This window comes from Chanos chanos, chromosome 4, assembly GCF_902362185.1.
Source record: "Chanos chanos chromosome 4, fChaCha1.1, whole genome shotgun sequence".
Classification (NCBI taxonomy): domain Eukaryota; kingdom Metazoa; phylum Chordata; class Actinopteri; order Gonorynchiformes; family Chanidae; genus Chanos; species Chanos chanos.
In genome coordinates this window covers 37,812,674-37,826,922 of record NC_044498.1, presented here as the reverse complement: position 1 = coordinate 37,826,922, position 14,249 = coordinate 37,812,674, and positions in this window count along the sequence as shown.

The following is a 14,249-nucleotide window of genomic DNA, read 5'->3' as shown; positions in this document are numbered from 1 at the left end:
CAATTTGTGCTTCGCAAAACGTTTGTTGTTAAGTGTGAGGTATACGAAACAAGGCTGGCTTTAACATTACAGTATTAATAAAACAGACTCGCTCGAAATCCGTGTAGCTTTTAGACCCTCACATGAGCTCGTTTAGACAGTCTGACAGATTCGATGGAACTAATGCAAAGTTTGAAAAATAACGCCAGTATTACAACAGGGTGAGGGACAGTAAGTAGTTCATCAGTGTTTTAAACAGTTTTCGCACGATGATGATTGTGCTGACAAACACAATAGGCCTACTGCTCGGAACATATTAGAGACGCTCTCAATTTCTCAGTTATTAAGTACGGGGCATTCCTCTGCTGTATGTGTTTCCTTCCTTTATCTTGAGAAGTTAAATGTTGCCTTTTCCTGTGGTTAACCAGCTGCATATTATATGCGTAAGAGAGGAAACATGTATGTAAGTAGTTTAGCTTAATGGACATTCTGACGACAGCACAGCACGAATCACAAATTTCCAATGCATGCACCTACCCTCAGTTATTATGTGGTATAACTTACGGGGGCAGCAGAGTCAAGGACTGCGCCGACATCTCGCTATTTTTGTCAACCTCACAGCTGTGGTTGTGAGCATCTGTGCGTTATCTTTGTGTATGGCACACGTCATGTGCTAATCAAGAGCTACTATGTTCAAATAGGGGGACAGAATTTCAGCATTGTTATCGAATTAGTTGCATTTACGTTCTGAAAGCTCTGTTTAAAGTAGCTTACAGCAGATTGTCTGGTAGCTAAGAAAATTTTGTTTGTGGTTAAATAGCTTTGCCTTGTATCTCAAAAATTAATTTTAAAAAGGTTGTTATTGTCCTTAAGTCATACAATATTTATCTACTGACTTAGGTAGAATTTCGTTAAAAAGTCAGTACCCCCTTATTCTAGAAAAAAATACTTTATTAGTTCTAGAGTAAGCAACATGTAACATGGACTTTAAGGGTAGTAACAGGAACTGACTGGGATATGCCATTTTAGTTCAGTGAATGGTCTTGGTTGCTGAAAATGAGCAAGATACATGAGTAGAGGTATAAGCACTTCACGTAAATTCACAGAGTAAAACTCCACCTGCTGGGAACTGAAAACACTTCCCATGCTGTTGTGTGAAAGACTCTTGCCTCCTTAAGATAGCTCAGCTACTGTGTCACCATGTGGGACCAGTTCAGACCCTAGTTTTTGTACCAGTTACTTTAGCTGATATTAATACCACAGATTTCTGAGTTGACTAATAAAGTAAAATTACGACGTGTTGTCTATGCTGTAATTATTCTTGATGTTTTTCATTGGACACTGACCAAAAGTTATGTCACATCAGATGATAGCCTTAAATCACAAAGTTGTATTGCATAGAAATATGTAGAGGAGGGGAGGGGTAGTGGAGTGACATTTATTTCCATCAGTCTCAACAGACGAAACACAAAATACACTGGGGCATGAGTTAAGATTTTAAGTTGCTGTTGTTCTGTATTAAGGAGTATGTAATTTTTGTGGAAAGTTATCATATTAAACAGAAATGCACGCACCTCTGTATTTTATAGAATTGTCTTAAAACAATCTGTTTTAGTCACAAATGATTTTTATCATCCCACAAGTCAGTCTTTGTGATCTAGGTGCTGATCATTATTCTGTATTCATAATGTGACAGCAAAAAACATCATGAAAATGGTCATATTGTGATATAGTCATACTAATACTATGGGTCGGTCTTATCAGCATTGCCATGTTTGTTTGTTTTTTAAATGCAGTGGTAATCCAATGTGTGAGCCACGCATCATTTTATCATAACCTGGTAAGTTTTCCCTCTCCTTCAATAATTATGGCTATTGATATTAAACCTATGCTCACTTACTCTCTAATGATTTGCTCTAAAGACCTATTAAAGACAGACAATATAATCCTGTTTGGCACCTGCTACAGAAAAGGAAAATTCAATTATATTGTTTAATCTAAGTACAACGAAGCTACAGTGGGAATTCTTTGATATGTTGCTCATGGGCACCTAGCATTTTGAAACAGAAAAGAGGTAAATCAATAATGATTATTTCATTATTTATAGACAATTAAATATTTAACCAGCCTTCTTGCAGCCAGAAATTCATGGCCTCTTTCTTGGTGATTGAAATGTCATTTTACTTGTTTTATAACACATTCCAAATAACAGTAGAGATTATATGACACAGTTATGTTTGCAGTTAGTAAAAATGAAAACAATTAGTAAACATGAAAACATGACTAAAGCATGAACAACCACCAGCTTTTTTGACAGAAATGATAGGTCCAGATACACTTCTCATGTGTAGCCAGTGTTTCGTGATCTGGCTTAGAAATCATACCTATAACTATTTTAAATGGTGTTTTCAGAGCATACCCTCTCAGCACTGACAGTGGGCTGAGGTTGGAGACGGTCCCCTTCAAATGAACCAATCCTGGAGACGAGAACATGCAGACCGCTACAAACCCAAGGTAACAATGTTCACCGCTAGAGGCCACTATACACCAATTTATTACAGAGTAAGACACGCTCTGCACGTCCGGCCGGCGGCTAACTTTTTATTATACCTGTAGGTATCAAAATAGGATATTCCCTGAGAGAAGTTTGTTGCACAAATTCCTTGGATCTCTATAGTTTGCCAAAATGTCTTTTTTTCTGACCCAAGAACAATCAAACCAAGAAGCTTTAAAGGTGACGGATATTGCTGAAATAAGTTTAGCTCAGTTAAACACAACCTAGCTTTAAGTACAGTGACAAAAGTGTTTTATCCCTGCCGTTGGCTTTCAGTGGTGTATCTGTTGTATTATGATATAGTGCAATGTATCAAAGATGCAACAGGCAATCAGTGCACGCCGTACATTAAAAAAATTAATTGATTCAGTTGATGTAGTTGTCTCTTATCTGCGTCATATTAGTATCAGATTCACGCGCGAAAGACATCCGTTGCTAGGATACGAGACAAGCGAGTGTGAAGAGATGAGTGGTAATTTACGGTATTCTACGTTTGAGCAAAGGCGAGTAGATGGTTAGGTGGCTTAATTTCAATAGTCAGATAGGTGCAGTCAGAGAAGTATGATTCTGAGCTAAAATTAAAACCAAACTGTCAGCTTTGCTGAGTGTTTAAATGGGGAGGTGTCCAGTAGCTTCGTTGACTTTGCCTGTGAATACAGATAAGCACATACTTCCTGTAGTGTCATGTGATGAGTGTAAGAGGACACAAGGTAAAATTTAACAGATTTTTAAACACCTCTGTTCTATTTTACATGCCTGGGATAAAGACATGCACTACACCTTAAATCCACTAGGGCGTGTTGTATGCTAATAGCTTGTATTGGCAACCCAAAATTAACCCTAAGTAAGATGCCAGATGAATGATCCACTTATCTACCATTCAAATACCCCTTAACGCTTGAAGACTACAGATCTGTTTAATTCTAAAATAAAAGATTATGATATCTTAATTAATCCTCTTTATATTTCAAATTTCAAACAATCTGTGCACAAAATAATAAAACATGCACTTGTTGTGTAAGTTATACTTCTGAGACAAAATGTAAATAGTTGTAGAAAAAAGTGGTTCCAAAATATATTAAAATATTATATTATAAAATAACTCTGGAACACCCCCTAAAATGGCATTTTCCCCTTGTCCTACCTTCTTGATGACCAACTTGCATATAAAATATAACAGTAACAGTTTTTTACTTTTTTTGTTGTGATTTTCTTGATATATGTCTCTTGTAATTGTTAAAACAATTTGTTTAAGCATTCACATATTTTTAATAATAGCAGCCTAATTATGCTTGCTAGCTTTTGGTTGTCCATTGAATCCGATGATGACGTCCACTGTTTTTTTATCGGTGAGTTCTCTGAAGGCTGAATAGTCCTATCCTGGACCCACGGGCCTTATTGCAAACGGGACATGTACTGTATATGTGGTGATAGTGGTAGGGGCAACCATGGGTGTGTTCCTCCTGAGTCTCCTTTGCTGTCTCCTGGTCGTCCTTTCCTCCTCCAGCATACGTGTCCCATCCAGGCACAGCTGCTGCCAGGTGTTCCAGTCAGCAGCAACATCCTCTAGGTCCTTGGGTCTGATTTTGCACTTCCTTAACGTGTTCTTCAGCTAGTTATGAACTACGTTGAGCTTAATTATGCGCTAAAGTTGTGTCCCACAACATGTGCACAACCCTGTTACTGAAACCTATTTTGCCTGGCAGAGGAAGAGAAAAAACAGTGAGTTACATGACACAGAGGAAATGATATCATCAAGCCTTTTGCTAACACCATCCTGAGAAAAAGCTAATGTTAGCATTGATTTGTAGCCCTGTTACTTTAACTTGCTACCCTGTTACTGTTACCCTTGCAATCCTGTTGGTCCTTCATCGAAAAGAAAGATTATTAAACAACATTCCTGTGGTCATGAGTATTTATTTGTCACATTTATGTCACAATTTACAATCAAAAGTAATGTATCCATTCAACCCTTTTACCTTGCACAACCCTGTTACTCTAAGTTAAGCCCTGTTACCATATCATTTTATTAAAATAATATTAAATGATTTTCTCAGCTCATGAGGGGTTTAACCTATTGTCCTTGTAATAGTTTGAATGATTATATGCAGAATACATTTGAGCAAATACTTGAAAATAAATACTGAAATTAGTAAAAAAAAAAAAAAAAAGTTAGCACACAACAAATAAACATATCATAAAAAGTGTACCTTACTGGACAAATCAAATTATTTGATGATTTATTACCTGCTTTTATTAAATACATAACAGAAAATGATAAAGGGTCAAGTTTTGATGACTAAATTGTCCTCCAATTCTGGAATGACCCATGCGACTTCAAATGTTGATTTGTGATCAAGTTTTAAAATGATATCTGTTTTACAAGACTAATACCGGGAACCTTACATAGATAGTTTTAGGGTGTAGTAGTCGGGGTTGGACTATCAGAGAACTCCAGATAAGCTGGCATTGGCAGGAAACTATGGGCAGTATGGTGTAAATATTTAGGTTCATCTGTTTTTGTTGCTCCTTTCACAGATCATGAATTTAGAGGAACAGACATAGCACTTTCACACTCTCAGAGTCGGAGGCAGCCTGCATGTATGGCCAGAACAGAGCAGTCTAGCACTGAAAATGTGGCAGATAAATATAGTCTGTCTCATGCAGTTTCCTTCTCCTCTCTGCCATTTACTTCACGTCTTATATGTATCTCTGTGCTGGTTGTTCTTCAAAAACCACTTAGGTTAAGTGCCATGCACATAATAGCACTCTCCAGCCTAGGATTTGATCCATTTGAACCTACTTGCTCTCATTATCCCCCCCCCCCCCCCCCCAACCTCCGTAAGCTCCCACTTCTGTTCAGACCTGCATAATGTAAACTACTTTTTAAATCTAAGATCATCACCCATATTACAATCTTACATCAAGAGTGTCAAAATTCTTGAGATGTTCAAAAGCATCTAGTATCCATTTAAGAACTGAATGCTATTTTTGAGCGCTATTATTTTGGAACATTTGAGTAATTTGTATCCAGTTTGTATGTTTTAAGTCAAATGTGCCAGACTGGTTTCTTAGATAATAATCCGACCGACAAGTTTACCACAGCTATTCTCTTCTCTTTCATTTCTATTGTAACCATGGCCAAAACCCCCAGTCACCTCCCCCAACCTCCACCTTAACCACTGTCGCTGTGGTGTAATTGAGGCCGCTACCATGACAACAGTATCATGCAAAAATCATACATCCTACATCCTCTTAGTCATTGACTGCAGTGGCTCTTAACCAGCAAGGTATGTAAACTGGATTGGTGATACAGGATGATCTAGCACTAATTGATTAAGCAGTCAAGAAAGCTTATGTGTCTCAGTGTGTGTGTGTGTGTGTGTGTGTGTGTGTTTTGTGTATGTGTCTGTGCCCTGTCTCTTCATCTTTAAGGACATCTGTGGTGTGGTCATAAACTCACCTTGGACATCTGCCTGATGGGGTCAATGCTCAGTGACCTCAAGCAGAGAAGTAAAAGGGGTCATCCTGGGTCAGTCTCCTCTGTACAGTGCTAAAAACACATAACAACATTTTCCCCTGCTCATTGTCTTCACTGTTTTTAGATTGTATGGTTTTGTAAAAATCTTACCTATGTATTTATTTCTGTTTGTGGGCTATGTCTGTTTGTATCTATACATGTATGTATTAGTTTGTTTATATAAATAGTGTCATTCTTCTGGCATTGTTTTTTAACATAATTATTATCTTAAGCATTTTTAAAAAACGTTTAAGCGTAAGTCGACCAAATGGGCGCAGAAATGTGGTATCCAAGGGCAACCAAGATATATTGAGCTGGAGCGTCTACAGACTGAATTGGCTGATGCATTTGTAATGTTGTCTAATCCACATGCGGCTCACATTTAAAAAGTGTATTCTGCACTTACTATCCATGAGAGCTTAACTTCAGATAATCATGGATTTGCTGGTGCATTGGCAGAAGTAACTACACAAGTATCTTAGTCCTCCCAAGACCACAGCAATGAAGGCAACTGGTTTCCTCACATCCACAGCGCAACTATCCCACAGGTTATTTGCCACAGTTTTGAATTTTTTAAAATCTGATTATTTTGGTTTCCCTCTTTTAAAGTTTGGTTGAAGTGAGGTCTTTCTATATCACTGGTGAGCAAAACAGTGACTTAGATAAAATATGTCAAGTGTGTCAGCATCAAATTTGGGCTGACATTTGCTTCTCTGTGAACTCGTGTGTCATTTATTAGTGTGTGTCTTGTGTCATTTATTAGTGTGTGTGTGTGTGTGTGTGTGTGTGTGTGTATGTACAGCTGCTCATCTTTCAGTATCCTATGCAGTCAAAATGACAGCTGAGGATAAAGGTGACCCTAATGACAGTTTAATCAGCAGGTGGTCTCAGTAAGCACAGGTGCACCCCTCCTTGGGAATCAAGACAAAACACACAGACAACACCATGTTTATTTCCCATGTTTTCAGTTTTCAGCCATACAAACATCAGTAAGGTTTCAAATGAATAGCATTGGTAGTGTTCAAATTTTCAACTTGCCATCTAGCTGCCCACTCCATCAGTGTGTCAAAGTTATTCACCCTCTCACATCACATCAGCAGACAGAGATAGTCACCACATACAGTATTTCTGATCTCTTCAGGCCAGACCTGTCTCCCTGTTGCCCTCCCCGTTTTGGGTGGCAGTCATAGAAAGGGCAGATGGCTCATTACCATAAATAGGGCAGGGAGAGAGAGTGAGTATGAGAGGCCACACAGACAAGCCATAAGGACCCTGCCACCCAAATCTAAGGAAGCAGGAGACCGTTGCTAGGAGAGAGTGAAAACAGCTCCTTGGCCATGCAAAAAGCAACTCCCCCTCCCCTTTTCCACACCCCGATTTTTTTTTTCTTACCGCCCCTCTCCCTGCATGCTCTTGGGGACAGTGCCCGTGTCTGCTGGTCAGAGACAGATGGCCAATGGGCCCCACTGGCCCTACAGCTGGGCGTGGTGTGATTCAGAGCAGTGGGATCTGGCATAAGGGAAGTCACACCTTCCCAAGCCCCCCTGCCTGGACCAGGAGCAGCGCAGGACTAAAGCCACAGTCATGCGCTAAGAATAGAACCACACACTTGTTGACTCCAAAGTCTTATGATCTGAAATCCTCCTGCTCTCCAGGCTGACGCAGCACACATATATAGACGATATGCTCTATTTGACTGTATCCATTGTCATTGTTGTATTCTGCTGAAACAAATAAATCAGGGTGGATGTGTGTTCCCTGCATTTAGGCAGTTTCATGCTTTAAGTCTTAGTTGAGAGCTTAAACTTAGTCTATGATGACACTAATGCAGACCTTAATATAAAACATGCAGTGCCATACTGAAAGTTGATGCATAACTTTGCATTCCCCTTGCATTCAAGAGAATAAAATGTAATGATATCTTTACAAAACCAAAATCAACCACAAAAAGAACAACACAAGCCCAAAACCAGACTAAAAAAAACCCCTAATGGTCAAGCCAAAGAAGAAGAAATGGATTAGAACAGATGGGAGCTGTAGGCAAAGATGTGAGCAAGGGAAAGGCAAAATGGAGGGCAGAGAATGAATTTGCCCTGTGAAAGAAAAAGAGGGGACTGGGAAAACAAGGGAGGACAAAAGAGAGAGGGAGAAAAATGAATCGGTGAGCAGGAGGAGTACGTTGGTAAAAAGGCGAGAGTGGAGCAGCAGCATAGACAGCCCCATTTGTCTGGCTGGCCACCTCTGTGTGGCTCCTGGTTGCGTAGGAACATGGGGCCCAGGCTGGCCTGCGGACACAGTGCTCGCTTCATTAGGCAGTGTTCACTGAGGCGGGGAAAGAGAGGCAGCACGCGCTGCGCACACACACACACACACACACACACACGCACATACGCACACACGCACACACACGCACACACACGCATATACACACACACTCTGTAGCCCTTTGCTCGTTCACAGTCTGACTCCCTAAACACACATACACACACACACACACACAGCCCTCCAGAGCCTGCAAGCAGAGGGTCACACTCAGAGAACACACGAACACACACATATACAGCCAGCTGCACATCTGTAAAAATCAATTTATAAACACACCAAATCAACATTTATTCATATTTACCAAGTGTGCACTCACAGATTTTTGTATTGACGTGTATTCAGCTATTCATGCACACGCACACACACACACACACACACACACACAGAGTGGGTGAGTCATAGTACAGTTATAGAGCCATAGTACTCTTGACTTGTTTTGGTCTAGAATCAGACATGCTTAAGTCAGTCTGAACTACATAACTATGCTTTTAATTCATACTGGCTTAATGTATATACCTAGATTTGATTTATAATTGCATTCACTTAATATGCACGCACAGCTCCCTACATAGCTCCACAGTCACGTTTGATATAAATATTAAAGAGTAAAACAAAACCTAGAAAGCTTATGCGAGATTTCGCTTGTTCAGTTGTTCACTTGTGTCTTTTTGAATAGAAAAGCTGACTGATTCATAACTGCTTGTCTTTTACAAAGTAATTTACTCCAAAACATCTGTACGAAAATTGAGACCATTTTGTTTGAATAGTCTATCTACTATGTGAACACCACACACGCTCTCACACACACAGACATAAGCACACATCATTCATACATGACAGTCCATGGCCTTGCTCAGGGTGTGAACTGTTGCTTTGGAACAAAAGGCTGATTTTGCATGTGCCATGGTCTCCACTAGGGCCCGTGGTGCCAGATGACCGTGTCAGACACAACATCACGATTGTCCCCTAAGACAAAAGTGAGCTTGTGCCTCAGGCAGTGGGATGGGGAGGGGGTCGCACCGAAAAGTGATGGAGAAAGGCGGCCACAGCACACAAAGTAATCAGTGTTACCCACACCAAGAGCTGCAATTTACACAACAGTTTACCATCAATCCCAGCATTTCTCTCCAACTGAACTCCTTTAAAGAGTTTTAAAAACAATGACGTGCTCAGAAAACAATATTTCATACTTCATTGAGAAACGTACACTCAAATGCTAAGATACTGACTGTATGAGAAAACCATTTGAGATTAAGTCAAAAAGTGACTATGCTATGATTTCTCTCTATTTAATTATTTATTTATATTTACAATATTCCTCTATGTACATGTAACAGTAATATAATATGATGACATGGGGCAGCTGATGACCTTTAAAATACATCTTTCTCTGTGTACCACTGGCTTTGTGTACACTGCACAAATATCTACCTCCTATAAATCACTCTATTCAAATGCATTTGCTGTTCAGTTAACTGACTTCCAAAAGTGTCCATTTGTCTGCATGGGGCAGTCATTACTGTTGAAAAACAACTTTTACTGGGGTAATAGAACAGTCCAGGATCAATGGCTAATTTAATTGCGCCTACAAACATTGTATTGTTTTACTGGGTAGTTTGTCATGCCTTTTGTAAGGTAGGAATTCTTTCTAAAAGTTCAGCAAGAAATGAGTGTTTTCACCTCCACCACTAAACTCAAACTTTCTTCATGCTTACATAAAAATCCTCACAGACTCAGCAGTGCATTATCCAGGCTGAGCATGTTCAATATTTAATATTACTGGAATTTGATATAATCGCCTGAGTTATGCAACAAAAAGCAGTGATGTCATCCAACTATATGGACCAAACTGCAACGAAGGCAGGTAACTGCATGGCTTTTCCTTCAAACTGTAACTCAAGCCAGAAGAATTGTAAACAAAAGGGGTCAAATTTCAAAGCTCTGTACCTCTCAGAATTGTTATCCGTTTCGAAAGAACCAGTGATATGGTGTGTCATAAATATGACCTACCCAAAGATTACCTTTATATCATACAATAAATACAGACACCGAGATTTTGTAGACTTTGAACAATGTGGACACTGAAAGCTGCTCTTTTCACTTGTTTGTGGGCAGTTATATTGGTGAAGTATGAGTGGAGGGGAGAAATATGAAAGCAGTAAACTCTGAGGGCGGATGTCGAGAACTGGAGTCTCGCAAATATAACTAGACCAGACTGCAATAACTGTAGCGGGACCAACACACCTGTACTGAATTATTAAGAAGAAAATATAAATCTGAAAAGGTCTGGGAGGGTTTTTTTTGATGGATACAAAGTCAGACAATGTGTTCAGATGAACTTTTATGAGACCTGGTTCCATTGTCCTTCCTCTCTCTCCCTTTTTCTATCTCTCTCTCTCTCTCACTACTACTTGGCCCTCTCCTGCAGTCTTGGCGTCATCCTGTAAGTGCTCGTTCTCTTCAGGTTAATATTTGTTGGTGTATGGATAAATGGGCTTTCTGATCAGGATTATCAAGCCTTACTGCTTACTGTTCAACCACATCATAAAATCTCTAAATATGCTCATTGTTTGACACCTCCTTCTCTCTCTCTCTCTCTCTCTCTCTCTCTCTCTCTTTATCTCTCTCCCCTTCTCAGAGGAGCGGAAATATGGTTTAAATCCACTCTCCTCTCTTGGCTCCTCCCCTTTCTTTTCCTCTCCACCCATGGAACAGTCATGATAAAACTGTATGACTATTCCATGACTCATGAACATACTCACCTCTCTCAGGAAAGAGGCTAGAGCTGAGAACAACAGGTTGTGCTCTATATACTTGATTTTATTGGAGCATCTGTTTTTACACTCCCATCTGGGCAGCGAATAAAGCACTACTAATTAAAAGTACTATAATTCATGCTTGTAAGTGATTCACAGGTCATAATCTTTCTGTAGAATATCTCTCCCCTCATAAATGTAATGACTGACTGTCTGTACAAAGAGAGCAAATAGGCTGAATCAATAAGGAATTGACAGCTATCTACTGTAGTGGTGTGTGAAGCCTCTTCCCTTTTTTGAGTACAGTGAGCATTTTATTGCCTATATGCTGGAGTACGGTTTTATCAACACACAGATAAGAGACAAGCAGGTCCTGTTGACACAATTCATAAGGTTCCAACACTTACAAAGGCCTGTCAAATACACTGCTACTGTGAACAAACACACTCCACAATAGTGTTTAATAACATTCTCCCTCCGGGCCAGGGCCGCCTGGGGATAACCATGGTCACTTTCACATCTGGAGGAACAGTCAGCCTGTTGAAACCCTTCACAGACAGGGATTTGTTTGTGTGAAAGGCCTTTAATATGCCTTGTGTATGTTATGTATGGCTGGAGCAGTTTGCCTGTTTTTAGAATATAGCGACCAGTCAAGCATCGGGAACAGACTAGCAGAGATTTTTTTACAGAACCATGAGGATGCACCGATCTAAAAATGAACATGACTCTTATGTCTCTCTATACTTCACCAATGTGGGATTTTTTTTTATTATACCAAGGCAACACCAAGACTTTGAATGATGAATTATGATCATGGTCCCACAGATTTTTTGAATACATACTGTATATAAAGGTGACCTGACCTTTTTTTTTTTAATTTAACAGGTTTTATCTCCACAATAAGATGCGAATCTGTAGTCATCATAACCCAGAGCATAGGCATTGTGTCTTTTGTCAGTCCATTTTTAGAAAACCAGGTGGCTGACGGGAGTGCACTTTAGCACTTGCCCTTGGGTGTATGCAAATAGATCTTGTTTATCCAGTCTGACAGCCCTGATGCCTTTATCTATGGAAATACACCTAAACGGATGAATCCAGCCACAGGGCGGGTCTCACAACTTTGGAACTTTTTTTTTTTTTTTAAATGAAAAGCAACTTATTCAGTAACTTTTAGGGTTTTCAGTCACAAAAAGAAGCAAAGCTGTGGCAAATTTAAGTTGAAAGCATCAAGAAAGACGAAAATATTTGAAAGCATCGAGTTGCTATGATATAAGATATATGCCTGGCGATAAAAAGATACATAGAGATTGAAACAGTGTTTTAAGTTATTAATAAGCTAACCTACTTTCTTCGTGCTGCATAGTGTGTTTTTCAAATGTGATACATCATAATGTGATGTTTCAGTCCGCAGGGATAGGCTTACAGACAGCAGTACATTAAAGAGTTTAATCCAATCATTCTATCACAGCCAGAAGCAGGAGTCAAAGCTTGTAGCTAACAGTTAACTAAAACATTTGTCTCTGTGTGTGTCTGTGTGTATGTGTCTGTGTGTGTGTGTGTGTGTGTGTGTGTGTGTGCAGAGGAAGCAAGCGAGAGAGAAGAGTACCTTGTGAACAAACAGTACTGGTCATTAATGGTGTGTTTTATGAGCTTAACGCTGGATGGAATGGAGTGTTCTGTGTGCGTGTGGCAGCTCTTATCGGCTGGCCAGCAAGAAGGGCGGCGGTGAGCCTGGGCTTTTGTGCTGTGTTAAAACGGCCTGATTCATTTTCTGCATGAGAGCCCCTCAGTGGGGCAGTGTCAGCACCACCAGCCTGCTCAGATTTATGGCCCATTAAACCAACACGGCACCTGACCAGAGAACCACCACTGCCTAGCCACACCCACCGCAACACTCCTCTCCTTTCCTTAAACCACATCCTAAAAGACCCCTCTCATCCATCCATCTACGCCTCTCTGTTCACTCTATCGTAATAGACTCCCTTTCACCATTAACTCCTGCGATCGCCCCTTCTCTCCATCCTTCTGTTCCTCTTCCCACCTTCCCAGTTCAACACGTCAGACATTATCAAGCTCTCTCCCTCTCTCTCTCCCTCCTTCTTTATCTATCTATCTGTCTCTTTATCTCCTCGCTGTCACATACATTACCACATCACTTTTTTTCCCATTTAAATTCAAATCAAGGCTCTGATTTGTCCATTTGTGTGCTCAGTACATGTAGAGACACTCTGTCTCTGCTTTATTGCCCACATATCCGCAGACACAATCATGCTCAACCCCTCTCTCACTGGCTGGCCATCCATTAGCGGGTCCACACCATTCCCTTTAAAACAGGGGTGTGGAGATTGTCATTGGTGGTCGCTAGGGGCCCAGTCTCCTTCACTCTATCTCTCATGGTCCTAAATCACATTAGCACAGGGGGTAGGCACACTGAGACAAATGGTTCTGTCTTTTGACGGCATCCTCAATCAGCTAGGTTGCCTCGGTGACTGCTGTATCTCGTCCTGTTCTCTCATCTGCTGGCACTGCAACTTCATCACTCCGGGGAACGATGCAGGTTGAAAATGGGGCACCTTATACTTTGCCTGTTGGGCCTATGAATAGCTCAGAGACCAAGGCAATGATGCCACAGTAACGCGAGTGAACATGACATAAGTGAATGAATGCAATGAACTCAAGGATTCCCTGACACTGGTGATAAATCATAAAACACGTCCACATGCAAACACAAGACAGGGGAAGTGAATGTCTGGTAACTAAATATAGAGCGTTTTTTTCTCCTTATGAAACACTGAGCAAAAATTAGTGGAAGCAATTGGTTAAAAAGATTTGATACATGATACTTTGACTTGAACTTTTGAATACTTTTGTTCAAATGCTTCCTGATGTAGTATACCTATTTGTAGTATTCTTGTTTGCATTCAGGTTCCCATGTGATGTGCGCATGTACACACAAGCTCTCTCTCTCTCTCTCTCTCTCTCAGACAGGTGCATTCTTTCACTGACATGATTAGAGATAAAATGAGGAATGGTTGGAATGTTAAGTTCTCTGAGCACCATTGTTAGCTGATGCGCCAGATCAGGAACCCAAAATAAAAATGACATTCTGCTCAAA